We start from the raw sequence: 15,436 nt of genomic DNA, 5'->3' as shown, positions 1-15,436 counted from the left end.
AAGTGCACTCATAATTCACGGATCAACTTTTGTTCCTTCTATTATTACTAATCACTACACACACGGTCACCTCAGCTCTAGTGTTAGAGAACTTTTTAAAAGACATAATAGGCACAGTCCTACCTAAAAACTGTGTTCAAAACAACAGATTTAGATGAGCACTGAAAAATAAACACCTTTCGCGACTAAGCAGAAGAGGCGGAGGCGTGACTAAGTCGTCACACGCAGATCCGGCCAATCACAGCGCCCGAGAGGAAACCCGTTTGATTCCCCTTTCACCAAACTCTGGCCGTACCAGACGCGAACTCGCTGTTCATGCGCCACACGCTCTTAACATCGGACAAGCTCACGCTGCAAAAACGTTTACGCGCCGACCTCGCGCTTGTCTTCTTTACTCTTTTCTTAGACTCGCGGGCAAGTTCGCAACAACGTTTTAGGCGTATCATCGAGACCACCTTTTTCCTTCTTCTTCAGCGACTCGGGGCTCTCGCCCTCTGGTAACGTTTATTCTTCTTCTCTTTAAGTAACTTAAAAACTAACAACTTCAACAGTCCTCAGTCATTTAAAACTGATTCAAGTTTTTACCAAAGTTAATAAATGTTTCATTGTTCACCCTTTGGTAATAAATAAATTCACCCTGTCTTAATAGTTAAACACAAGCACCTTGAAAATCGAGTCCCCTCAGCAAGCATATTTTTCAAATAAAAAACACCCTGAACAAATTCTTATAATAAATAAATAAATACGTATATAAATAAATACATATATAAATGAAATAAATCTATGAAATAAATAAATTAAATTAAATAAGTGAATGAAACGATGTCTAGCGCATAAGCATCGTTACCCCCCCCCCCCGCCATACCCCCCCCCCCCCCTTTTCTTATCGGAAACTCCAGGTCATAAAAAATCCTAAAGGTCATCCAAAGGTCAACTCAAAGGTCATAAAAGGTCATAAAAAGGGGCAATAAAACTGTCAAGATTGAGTTTGACGAAAGGTTGTTAGGTACTATTTTTAGTGCCTTAGACTTCTGAGCAACTCCTGCCTCATTGTTGTTGTTTTTTTTAATTATTCCTTTCATCACCAGTGTTGGGGGTTGTTACTTCTTAAACTAACTAATTACATTACAAAATTACTGTCATTAAAAAGTATTTAGTTACATTACAGCGTTACGTTCTGATAAAAGTAACTAGTTCGAGTACTTTTCCATCGCGGAAAATAAAAACTCCTTTGTGATTCCTCATGCATGTTGTTTTAGTCAGGACCTTTATAATTATTCTACCATCATCACTCAGTGAAGTTTGGCCGATAATCTGTTAACTACTAATACCCCTATCTCACTTACGCGGTTTCGCGCGGTGGCCGTAAGTACGTTTCATCATGATTCACCGCGAGTTTTGGTGCTGTGATTACGGTTCCATATTTCCGCGCGTCGGTCCTCACATAGTCAAACCGCATAAGTGAGATAGGGGTATAACAGCAGGAATACCAGAGGGGGCGGGTTAGCCAGGGGCGGGGCTTGTAGGACGACTTTCACACACACACTAATGGACTGGGAATCAACCAATCTCAACTCAAGGCAAGTGTGAGGACATCTGTCCATCAGCTAAAGCTTGGTCTAAATTGGGACAACAATATGAATGACACCATAAATCTACATCGGAATGGCAGAAAAATAAAAGGATCAAGGTTTTTGAATGGCCTAATCAAAGTCCAGAACTTAACCCAATAGAAATTCTGTGGCAGGACCTGAAGAGAGCTGTGTATAAGCGAATGCTCAAAAACATCAATGAACTCAAGCAATGTTGTAAAGAAGGATGAACCAAAACGATGTGAGACTGATAAAGTTAATCCTGCTAGGGGTGGATCTACAAGCTTTTGAAGGGGTAATTATTATAAGTTGTGGCACGGGAAAAAAAAATTGATATGTTGATGTTTATATGAGGGTTGTTTAGTATGTGCTTAATACTGAGACCTGCTATGATCAGAGATTTTTTTATGTTTTACACACAAAAAAAAAAGTTTAAATTAAATGAGGGGGCATAAACTTTTTCACATGACTGCATGTCAATACTCTGAAGACTGTTATGACCTATACTCCCTATGTTAAGTCCATTTCAGTTCCAGGTTGTAACACTACAATGTGTGTATTAAAATTCCAGGGGGTGAATACTTATGCAAGCCATTGTAGAAATACAGACTTCGGCTTTCTGAGACACTTTTGAGCTCCACTGGATAAAACCTGGAATTTGATTATCATTTTAAACAGCTAGAACACGAGAATATCACGCAGCCTGCTGCTTCTTGATGCATTCTGGGTAACCATTGTTTAAAAATTCCTCTGCAGCAGAACAAAAAAAAAAAAACACACTAAAAAAACAGGAGTACAAGGCATCTTATCTAATCTTATCTTATCTTATTAAAATTAATGATACGATGATGTTAATTTACTCTAGGATTGCCTGGAGAAGATGACTTGACCTTGACCACTTGACCACACACACAAGCTCCATGGTAGAGTATGTTTAATAGCACTTTATTAACCGTACTGAACTCTGCACAGGAGTCACAGGTGAGCTCCTCTAAACCCTCAGTGGTGGAGGAGAGAAAGGATTTAATGTTCCTGTGGAAATAGAGGTAAACCGGCAGGTCAGTGACTCCAGAGTTTAAGGAAGAGCCGTGTTTATCATCAGTACGGCTGAGACACCAGAGGTGAAGTGAGCACCGGGGCATTATCCCACAACACTCCTACCTCACTCTCACTCTGAATGTAACTTACTCTCACATCTCACTGGTTCCTCACTGGTCTAGTGATTATTATATTTCACATACACACACACGATAATGGCATATAGTATGTGAATTAGCACTGTCGCCTTGCTCCTCCAGGGTCCGGGTTCGATTCCCTTCTCTGTGTGCATGGAGTTTGCATGTTCTCCCCATGCTTGGTGAGTTTCCTCCTGGTACTCCGGTGTTCTCCCACAGACCATAGACCTGCAGATTAGGGTAATTGCTGTTCCCAAATTGCCTGTGGTGTGTGCCCTGCGATAGATAGGCACTCTGTGCGGGGTGTAGCCCGCCTCATGCCCCAAGTCTACTGGGATAGGCTCCAGTCCCCCTGCGACCCTGTACACAGCGGTATAGGCGATGAGTGAGTGAGTGAGGATTTCTGTCCAGATTATGACTCGGCCAGGATCGTCATTCACAGATGTACGGCCTTCTTTAAACCTCTTACAGCGTTGACTTGTTTTACTGCTGCTTAGAGTCTCATCACCGCACGGTGCTTAAAGTCTTCTGTAAATGTCAATCGCTTTTACGTCGTCATTCACCAGAAATTTCATCACAAGTTCCAGTTTGACTTGAAGAACCCTCATAATAATATAACATTAAACCCATAATAAATCACTAAACTTTTACTTTTGATATTTGAGTACATTTCAAGGTGAGTACGTTTGTCCTTTTACTCAAGTGAAAATCTAATCCAGTGGAGAACTTGTCCACCACTGGTATTGATCTATGTATTGTAAAACATTTGTATCACTTAACATACAAAAAAAAAAAAAATGCATTAAGAAGATAAGACTTGGCGACAATTAAAGCATGATAAGACTTGTCAAAAGTGTCCCAGTGGGAATGTCTTCTCACACAAGACCCATGAGGAACCCTGTAGCCACAGCGATGGACACGTCTGTGTGGTCTCTGAGCCAGCCTCAGGTTTGGATAATATGATGATTAGTGATTCCTAATGGGAGCGGCCGAGAGAAAACCATCACACAACAGGGTGTAAATACAGTAGACGAACTTATCATCAAGGGTGAGACACAGAACAGGTGAACACAATAGGATTGGAACAGAAACATAAAGTATACCGGGATTAAACATACAACTTTACACAAATGTTGTTGAAGGAAACTCGGAGGACGTATTCCTAAAAAAAAAAAAAAAATAGAATTTAATTTACATAATTTGAGTATTTAATCCCACCTTTATTTAATTATTGACTTTGATATTTTTTTTAAAACATGACAGGTTTTAGGAGACAAAATCAGGTCTCCTAAATCAGGTGCTATAACAATCTGATGAAGTCCTCGTACTATTTAATGCTACAGTATAAAAAATAATAATAAAATGTAAAAAAAATTCATTTCATTTCTGTAAGAACCTTGTTTTGATATTCTGCACCCTCTCCTGTCATGACATATTCCAGGTATACATATCCATGCTGTTTTTGCATACAGTATGTGTATCTGTTTTTTTTCCTGTTTTTGTTTTTGTTGTGTTTTTAACAATGTGCTTGTGATTGTATTTTGAATTTAATTTTTTTTTTTCCATACATGTGAGAACCAGCTCCAGCCACACCGCAGTGTTTCCTCAGCGGCTCGCCTCAGAGCGTTCAGAAATAAAGACTTTCATCTGAATTCATGAGTCAATTCTCTCAGACACATTTATAGCAGCACAAATTGGTGTTTTCGGTCATGCACTTTGGAGGAAAAATCAATGGCACTTTACTGCAGCACATTTAGAAAACAAAATCGATGGAATCCTGAAACACACTCGCTGCTACTGTAGGACCTTCCAAGCTGTACATATTCTACTATAGACAGATTGCACATTAAAACACAGGTCATAACACACACACACACACGCACGCACACACAATATTACATTTAAGATGAATGTTAATAATATTATTTTATTACAAATATAATGTCCTGGCCGTAAACTCATTGTGTGGTGCATGAAGCGGAGGCCAGAGCATCATATGAAAATTCCTAATAAACTCCAACTCAAAATCATACATGTAATCATAATCATAGACAAAAATACGAACTAGAAAGCTGGAATGCTGAAAACAATGCTTAGGATAATACATATACAAGAAAAACTGTCAAGACTTTATGACAAAAGCCAGAAACAAATAGTTTAAATAAAGAAACTACTTCATGACTAACATGATACAGGTGAACATTATAGGATAACGAAAAGAAAAGATAAAGTACAAGCCAACAAAGAATACAAGGACCTGCAGCACAAGTCGTTTTTACTTGATGCTTGGCCACACCCACTGATTATTCTTGTTAGTATCACCTTTGCATAATTATGTTTTAATCAGGTTTTACAACTTCTAGCCCACAAACCACAATTTCCATGAGGTTTGTATGTTTGATTTCTGGTTTAAATCTCTACAGCAACTGTTTTGTTTCCTTTTTTACATTTTGAAAATGCTTATGCTGTATGTATATTATGGAACTACTGTTTTATTTTATTTTCGATTATTGTGGTACCTCGGTAAACGAACGTCCCGGCCCATGAATTTCCATCTTAAGAACTTTTTTTGAAATTTTGCAATAAATTTGCCTCGGCATTCGAAGCATTGTTGGCATACGAGGAACCGAACCAAATGCCTGGCATACAGTCGCGCATACAGTACTGTACCTTTGAAAGCCGTTCAAAACTCTTTTGCATCAGTGAAAGGCCAAGCAAACCGAGTTCACGTATTTTTATTTGTGGGGTTTTTCTTTCTTTTTTTTTTTTCATTTTGTCCAAGATTTAGTGAAGAGCGGTAGCAAGAAGAAAAGGCAGCCACTTTCCATTAAGGTTAAGTGAGGTTTAATGTCTATTTATTCCATATTGTACTTCATTTACTGTACATGTATTTTCTTAATGTTTCGATTGTTTTTATATGCAAAAATATGATTATAGTGTTGAAAATGGTAATATTTGTAATATTTTTGAGTGGAAGAAACGGATTAACTGAATTTACATTATTTTCTATGGGAAAATGTGTTTCACAATACGAAAGTTCACTTTAAGAACTCGCTTTTGGAACGGATTACATTCATATGTCGAGGTACTTCGGTTATATTTATTAAAAACATCAAATCTGTGTTGATGGGGATTTTACAGTTAAAAGGATCCCTAGCTGTAAACAATTAACCTTACTAACACTTCACTGAAGTGACAGCGAACTAATCAGACTTTCATCAGAAGACATCAGATGCCCTCTGAGCTAAACGCTGATAAAGCTTTTTTACTCACCCAGTCATGATTAATGTGATAGAACTACATGCTAATACGTTCTCAATGTCTCTCCTGTCAGTGCGGATTGACCTGAATGTAAAAACAGCTTATAAAACAAAGGCTTGTCTAACAGGCACAACCCAGTCGACGTGTCAGGAATCCTAAAGCAGGACAAAACGCTTCATGCTTCCAGCACTGATCTGTGAAATAGGGTAAGGAAGAATAGTTCATGAGTCTCATGATAAATAAGTGATAAACTTAAGTGTATAGATCTGAGCAGTGAAAAGAAACAGGGATATGGACATCATATTCATTTATTCATTCATTCATTCATTGTCTATAAAGCTGCTTGTGACATGAAGAGGGAGGTTAGATTTAAAAGAACTTGATGTAATGTTCACATAAACAGTGTAAATTTCTCTTGCATTCAAAATGTATTTTTAGATATTATAAACTTTTTAAATTACATTCAGTTTAAACATGATTCTAGTTAAACGCCTGATCCTTGAAAATCGACGGATAACCTGTCGGCAACTTGCGGACGAGATGCATTCGTCTGTGTGAACTATACACACACTTGTGTGTCACCCATACAGGTACAGTATGACCTCGCTCCAAGACATTTTCATTTTATGGCCATAAAAGGAGTTCCTGGGAGGCCAGGGTTTCAGACGTGAATCAGACAGTCTGGTCACGGCTTCGGAAAACTTTCTATCTTGGTGGTGTCCAAGCACTAGTAAAGCACTGAGATAAATGCATTAGTGTAGCTGGAGGTTATATAGAGAAATAAAGTGAGGTTTTACTCTCAGAACTGTGTTCCGTTATTCAGCACAATCAAAAGTCCCGGTTTGACCTGAACACTCTTTGTACTTGTTTGAATTTTATGTTACAAGCCCTAATGAATTCACGCAATATTAATATGATCCAATTATGCTATAAAATCTGCAGTGATGTAAATGAATAAATATAATAGGTATGTAAATGAATGTGATTAAAGCATGACAGCAGTGAGCCTGTTGTGTTCTGTTCCTTTTGATCTTATGATTAATCATTCTTTTCCCACCCTTCTCTTATACTACATATCTTTTGTTTTTTTATCCATTTACAGTTATATAAGCTGTAACATTGAACACGGATGTTAATATAAACCTGTGATTTGCACCTGAACTACCATTAGTGCTGGTATTGCAGCACCAGTCAGAATCCAACACCACTTATTATAATCATTCTTCACGGTTTGTTCTTTAGTCAGGAATCGTTCTCATACCTTATTATAATTTAGGATTTTTTCATGGAATTTTAAAGCTTTAAAAGCCACCTACAGAAAAAAGAAATCGCAATTTTTTCCCAAGAAAAAAGGACTATACCTGACATCATGTGGCTCCAAAGCTTTAAATCAGTGCATTTGGAAAAAGAAAAAAAAAAAAGCGCTGAGGACAGCTTGTTAAATAAAAGCTCTAAGAGATGAATTATTATTTATGAGGACATGAGCAGTTCATCCTAATTTTTCATCATTACACCCTGAGGTTATGAATTTTAATAAACCACTTACATTCAAGTTCAAGGTAATTCTCTCCACCGCGCATCAGCTTTTCCTGAGACACATACTGTACGTCATATTCATGCCTTCGATCATCATTTTAAATATGACACTTATGCATATGGATAGTAAAGCTGCGCTTGAAGCGATCAGATTGTGTTTGGATTTTTGCCGTAGCGTCTCAAGGAGGCTCTAAAGAAAACGACTAAGATGAAGTGATGTTTGTTGAAGATGTGGTCGAAATGACAATAGGCCTCATTTATCATGAACGGACACGAGCGGGGAGAAGAAAAAAAAGAAAAAAAAACCTTCGCCGGAGCAATTACAGTAAATGAGGAATGTGGTGTTTAAATTTTTACTGTCCATTTTAGATTGAGGAGACTCGAGCGATCATCAATGTTCCTGATCTACTGTGGGTTTATATACAGTATACGGTCGAGTTTCAAAATCTCGTATAAATTCGTATAAATCGATTCATTTATTAACAAATAAGACTAGTAGTTCAATTCCAACAAAAGTAATGGCACCCTATAAATGGAGGAAGACCTAGTGTGTGTCTGTAGTAGCTGATGAGGGGAAAGACTGTTAACTAACGTCTTTTACAAGTGTTCAGATAAGTGTTCTTGTTGCTGAATTTAACGCATGATTGTTTTATTTTACATTTACATTAAAAAGTGCTTTTACATACAAAAGTGCTTTGAAGTTTCCATCATTGATTAGATACTGTACTTACACTGGGTTACTAAAGTAAGTGCCAACAGTCCAACACAGTTGGGAAGGTTTATTTTTGCGGGTGCGATGGAGTGGTGGGAAATTAGTCCAATATAGAAGATTGTTGTTTAAAGTCGGTTATTTTCCTATATAACCTTTCAAGTGTTTAATTCCTTACTAATAGTCCAATTAATTTCTGAAGCAATGATTTGGTTAAAGCTATGAGAGGTTTACGTTGTTACTGTATTTCAGAACATGTTTCACTCACACTATACTGTATGTACTTTAACTTAAGTAGTTTTATTAGTAAATACCTTTTACTTTTACTCCACTTTATTGTAAAGCATATACTGGTACTTTATACATCACTATATGTCTATATGCATAGACTTTTTAAAGTAGTGTTAAAAATCTCTTACTTTTACTTAAGTATGTTTAGTTTGAAGTATTGTACATCGCTACATTTTAAATCATATAAAAAAAAAAAGAATAAAATAAAATAATGCAATTAGCAAGAAAAAAAATCGCACCCCGGAAACCACTGCACTGATTGATTGATGGGCGTGGAGAACAAACGCACTAAACTCACAAGAACGACTAAACAGACAGAACAAACAGATGCCAGTGATGCAGACGCAGCTGAAAGTGAAATGCCAACAAATTCTTATGAAACAAACCCCTGGTCATTTAGTGTACTAGCGATTTCAACACTTTGATTTCAAGCGCAAGAAAGGCAACAGCTTTATTATGTAAAGGCGTTCCTTCAGTTAGAAACAATGTGTCTGAGATTTATATCCGCTTGTCTTTTTTTTTAACTACACTAGAACCCCCCATCCCTCCCCCACTGTTGAAAAAAGTAACCCTGTAACTTTTACTCTGAGTAACTGTTTAATGAGATACTTTTTACTTTTACTTGAGTAGATTTTTATAAGGGTAACTTTACTTGTACTGCAGTAAAAGTTCACTGAAGTAACAGTACTTGTACTTGAGTACAAAATTTTATTACTCTTTCCACCTCAGGCATCTATAGTTTTAGGATAAAATGTATGCACCAAAAAAAAGTTTCTATTATAATTACTAACATATTTTTCCCTTCTTTTCAGATTGAAATATAAAATGAGATCGAGTTACTATTTATCTCTAGTAGCCGAGGCGCTGCAGTCGCTGAGCTGCATTAGTGGAAGATGTTGTTCAGGCCAGCATTTAAGTGCCATGTTGTCTTTCTCGGCTTATTTTGATTTTATTGCCTTTTATGGACGTGACTAAATGCACAGTAAATCTGCTGCGTATATATATATATATATATATATATATATATATATATATACCTGTTTGTACGTATTAATGTATGCATGATTAAACTGTGAACTGTTTTAAAAGATTTTAATACAACTTTACTAAACAATCGAGCTTAAGTTGAAGCACAAAAATTACAGTGCGAACAGGAAATTTACGAAAGAATACCCTATATGCATTCATTATAAAATAAGGGAAAAAAATTGCATATTATATCATATTTCAATTGTCTTGCTTAATAACGTACAGTAAAGCTCTGCAGTGAATCTGAGAATGAAGTAAGTAACATTGCATCTTGAAAATGCAATAAAAGGGATACACACACACACACTGAGAGATAAACACACAATATATTCAGTCTCAGACTGTTATACACTTTCTCCATGTTCGAGAAACGTCTCTTTGGCTGGAAAAGGCAGTAAAATGCCACACACAAAGCGAGTTTCGATTTAAAGAATAAAAGCTTAAACGGGAGCGTTCCTTCTCTCTGGAGAGATTTCTACAGCAACTGGAGATTAACTTCTGAATTTGGCTTCAAGGTCGAACGCATCAAAGCATCGTAAAAACAAACAGCTGCTTTTATTTTTCACTAAGCTGCGACCGCTGCATGTGTTTTATCAGTGACAGCTGCTCGGGATGTTGAATTGAAGCGCTAAAACGAGTTTTACCTCCCATCAGTGGCTCCCTGTTACTATTAGGAAGCCATTAGGGCTGAGACTTATTGCACAGGGTCTCATCGTACAAGCATCACTCATAAACTAACACACACACACACACACATGCACACACACATTGAAAGACATAACAGCAGCACCACAAGCGTCATGCCCGTAATCATACCGTGTCTAGTTAATAGTCGTGAATAGTTTCCTCTCAGGCAGTAAAGATTGAATGATGCCACCAAACCAGCACATGTACAGGGATCACGAGGTCACATGACATAAAGATCTGAGGCTCCTGGGTGCAGAAAAGTGAGACGGGGGTAAGTGTTCAGGATCAAAGCTGTCTTTAATGTTCAATATCAGTGGAGGATGAAAGGTGGAGGGGTTTTATTTTCACTACGCTGGTGTTAAAAGAACAGCGGGTCGATTTCCAACCTCGCAGCTTCACCCGCCACACCCACATCCTGACCCTGAGGACTATACATATCTATATCCATACACACTCGTACACCCTGTTCTTATTTAAACCACACGCTGTTTTTAGACTTAATGGTGATTTATTTGGTCTGGACCAGCCGTGTTGTTCCACTCACAGCTAAAATTAATTCCACGTCCCGATCTAACCCCCGATCAAGGCCACTACTTGGAGTGTGGATACGGTACATAGCACACTAGCTTTCTATTTACCACAATTTTTTTAATTAAATTTAATTTTATTTGTATAGCGCTTTTAACAATTGACATTGTCGCAAAGCAGCTTTACACAATCAAAAGATTAATTTAAGTTTGTATGAGATGTGAATGTATATGAATTAAAATGATAAGACTGTCTCTGATGAGCAAGCCGAGGACGACAGCGACACCGGCAAGGAAAATCTCCCTGAGATGGTAATAGCCGAACTCAACAGGGAACCCATCTTTATTTGGGTGAAATGGACAGCAGGGATTGATCTACACTCATACTGTGTGTTAGGAGGCTGGACGTTCAGTATAACAGGAGATGTGTTTAAGTTAAAATGTTCGTTATTGGAGGCTCAGGTAGACAGTAGGGATCTCCAGTCCTGAACTATCGAGCGACAAGTCCTCAGAGAACAGCTGTCTGTATCAGCTGAGGACAGAACCGTCTCCGTGGAAAAGTCACCACACGCATCCCAGGCAGATCACACGTCCATGTGACGAGATCTCCAACCAGAAGAGGGACACCAGGACGAGTCAGAGGACGGAGGGGGGTCAGAGGACAAAGGGGGAGGGGGTCAGAGGACAGAGAAGGGTCTGGATCACTGGCAGCTCAGGAGCGACATGTATAGTGAGACAAAGACAGAAGAAGAGAGAGAGGAGATGAGAAGAGAAGAAGAAATAACAGTTAGGTATGGTCACAGTCACATAATGTATAAGGTAAATGTATATTTAGTGCAGAGTGCAAGCAGAGATTCCGGCAGGACTAACTATGACATCATAACTAAAAGGAGATGTAAAACAGGAGATGTAAAGCAAACAATCACCTCACCGTCAACAAACCTGAGTGATCAATGAGAGTGAGGAAGACAGCATCCAAACATACCAGTTCACCAAAATACTCTACGTCCATGAGTCCCCCAGATCTGCTCCTTTACCCAAGACAAATCTATTTATAAAAATGCTTGGCTAAATAAATAGGTTTTTAGCCTGGACTTAAACACTGAGACTGTGTCTGAGTCCCGAATACTATTTGGAAGACTATTCCATAACTTTGGGGCTTTGTAAGAAAAAGCTCCGCCACCAATTTTGGGATTCAACCCTGCAACCAGAAAGTTAACAGAGCGGAAAAAGTGTAATAAGTTTAAAATTTAAAGAGAAACTCATGAGGACTGTCCATCACCTCCGTGGTTTATTCTCCTCATCCTTTGGCTACATACAGTAGTACCGGGAAGGATTTAAAAACCACTTCCAGTCCACTTAATTACACTAAATAAACAAACAAATCCTAATCCTTTGATAATAAATGGTGATGGTAGAACTGTTGAATAAAAGCAACATCACACTCACCATTTATTATCAAAGGCTTAGGATTTGTTTGTTTGTTTGTTTGTTTAACTAACTCTGGTAATTGTGATCTTGCTTTCCACAATCACCATTTATTATCACAGGTGACTGTAGAACTGTTGTATAAAAGGAACATCACACCTGAAGGTGGTGCTGCTGTGGTGAACATCAACGTGACCCTTTTTGTTTAAGATTGTTGAGATTATGATTTTAGAAATACTTGTCATGTGTGACCATTTCTCACTCACTCACTCTTTACACCACTTATCCTGTACGGGGTAACAGGAAGCCTAGGGGTCTATCCTAGGGGACACAAGGCAGGGGACATCCTGGACAGGGGGATAAGATCTCTGATGTGCTTTCGATGTGAGCCAATCCCAGAGCATACAGGTGGGACTTGAGTAGACCTTAGAATACTTCATTCCCTTGAGCAAGGCCCTTAACCCTCAACTGCTCAGATGTGTAATGAGATAAAAATGTAAGTCGCTCTGGATAAGAGCGTCTGCCAAATGCCCAAATGTAAATGTAAATCAGGATTCAGAATGGTGGCCCCTAGGGAAAAAGCTCATACAAAATTGAAAGCACAATCATCATGGGAAACGTGGCAAATACAAAAACACATACGTAAGTCTAAGAAAAATGCCACCAGAAGGGGAATAGGACGGTAGGGGAGCTTGATTTGACATAAAGACTACACAGGCCAGGAAGTACCAATAAATGAGACACCAGTCAGTGTTTCTAAAAGGGTAATTAATTAAAAACTAAATTCCTTTTCCTTTTTAAGTTATTAGAACTATTGTGTTGGGTGCAATTAATGAAAAAGAATAAAGTTGCATAATAATTATTAGCAGCAATTAACGTAACCAACACTCATTTATCTGTGTGCTTTGATGCTTTGACTTTTGTATGTGTTTTTGTATTTGAAAAAAAAGGAATTTCCTTGAAGCAGTCACTATACTTCAGTCATTTAACATTACACACACACACACACACACACACATACACAGGGAAGAAACTCAATCATTCAACTAAGATGAATCCCATTAAACCTTGTTCTGTTCCATCCAGTCGGGGTTGGAATCTGAATATAAAGAAACATCACCCAGTGTGCACTTCACTAATAATACTGATATCTGATAGCTGACATCTCTAGTTCCCAGCACACATGTTTGCTTTAATAATTTCTTCCATCTGTACAAACTGTCCGTAATTTTGTCATTATGAATAGGATTACGTGCGATTACAGAGCGCATTGTGAATCTCATAAGGTTTAATCATCCCTCTGTTCCCTGCTCGCTGCCTTCTAAACATTTCCATCAAACACAATTAAAAAGCAATCTTCCAGTTTGAACAAGGCAATTAAATATTCTTTTTTCGGGGGTCGCGGCCTTTAAACATTTGCAATTCAAACTGCAGCTTCATCAAAATGAATCGTTTTTTTTTTTATATCCATCTCTAGCTGGGAGAACATCACCATGATGTCACCACAAATGTTCCACCTCTTTTGTAATATTTCAGGTACAGTTTATACAGTTTAAAACAAATTGGAAGATTTATTTCCTAAATGTGGTCGTTTGTATCTTAAAGGCTGAAGAAAGCTTGAAGGAATTGAGAATGTTGATTAATCATGGGAAGAAAGTTGCATGAGATGAGGGCTGAACCTCTTTATCACATGGTGTGTGTATGTGTGTGTGTGTGTGTTGGGGGGAGAGAGATAATAAATCATCACCAGGCATGTGCGCTGTACTGAAACCCTGTTACAGTTAGATCACACATTACACTCAGGTATGGCTGAATAGACCAGATGATTAAAAATCATTTGTATGCTAATGTTTTTTTTCCCCCAGTGACATCATTCAGACATAAACTGTTCACGTTTTTTACTGCCGCAACAGACCAGAAAGGAAACTGGACTGAAACTGAGTTTCTTTTAGAATGCTCTGGATTTCCTTCCATCCATCCTGCCTTTTACCAAGCTTTATCAGTTTCCCCTGTGCCTGCTGATTTTTATTAAACATCTTCACAACACGATGCTACCACCACCGTGCTGCACCATAGGCATGTTGTTCTGGGATTATTTATTTATTTATTTATTTTTATTTATTTAAGTTGTTTGGACTCATTTGGACGTATTGCACCATTAGACATTTTCCTACATCAAATTAGATTTTATATGTATATATATTGTTTAATTTTTTTTCATTTATTCATGGTTGTGCCATATACAGTATATTTTATTTGCTGTTTTAATATTATGGGATATGTTATGGAGATTAAGACCAATTAAGACCGTTTCAATTTTAGGTTTTAACACTTCTGAATACGTTCATGGGGTAAATACTTATGCAACACCCTGTAAATGCAAAATTGTAAAGATGGACAGAGGTTTGTTTTTAGCCACTCCATAAAATCTTCTCCAGCACATCTCAAGACTTTCAATAGATTTACATAACACTGTCTCCAGAGACACTTGTACAGGGGACACTATGCATGATCTCTTCATGAGCTTCTTACCTTCTTACCCTGACACGCCCATCACTCTGGAATAGACTCAATTTAGACTCATCAGGTCGAATAACCTTCTTCCATCCTTATACTCCCTCGCAAATTTAAACTTTTTTTTTTTTTTCTAATGAGTCTCACTAACAAGTGGTTTTCTTATGGACACACTTGAGCAAGAGTTTAACTAATTTCTGATCACGGTCATTCATGATGTTTTTCTGACCACATTTTGTTAGTGAAGTTCAAAGCTATCACAGATATTAATTATGTTTTGGACAATTCTTAACTTAATTCCAGTAATGTAATGTGTAAGACAACAAGCACCCACGCAAAGAGATCCCGAGAGATCAAAGAGATTCGCAAAGAGTTGTGCACTTTGTGGGTTTTCTCTCTACTTTATCTTTTCTCTTCTACTTTTTCTTGTCTCTTTTCAGTTTTCTCTTTTTTTTAATATCCTCGTAATCTATTGTTTGGGCACGCTTTCTCTTTCTCACATACTTACTCTTTACTTTTTGTGAATTTTGTCTTTTTATACGCTCTCATAACTGGTGCTACTTAGTGTTTACAAGTTGTGTGTTGGTTCTCCTAAATACCCCTACAGCGTAACTGCCTGTGGATCTGCCTGTTCAGACCGGGACAATAATTTGAAAAACAGTAAAATATTTTTATAATCTTCTGAAT

This window comes from Clarias gariepinus, chromosome 4, assembly GCF_024256425.1.
Source record: "Clarias gariepinus isolate MV-2021 ecotype Netherlands chromosome 4, CGAR_prim_01v2, whole genome shotgun sequence".
NCBI lineage: Eukaryota > Metazoa > Chordata > Actinopteri > Siluriformes > Clariidae > Clarias > Clarias gariepinus.
The sequence above is the reverse complement of the archived record's forward strand: the minus strand, read 5'-3'. Positions refer to the sequence as shown.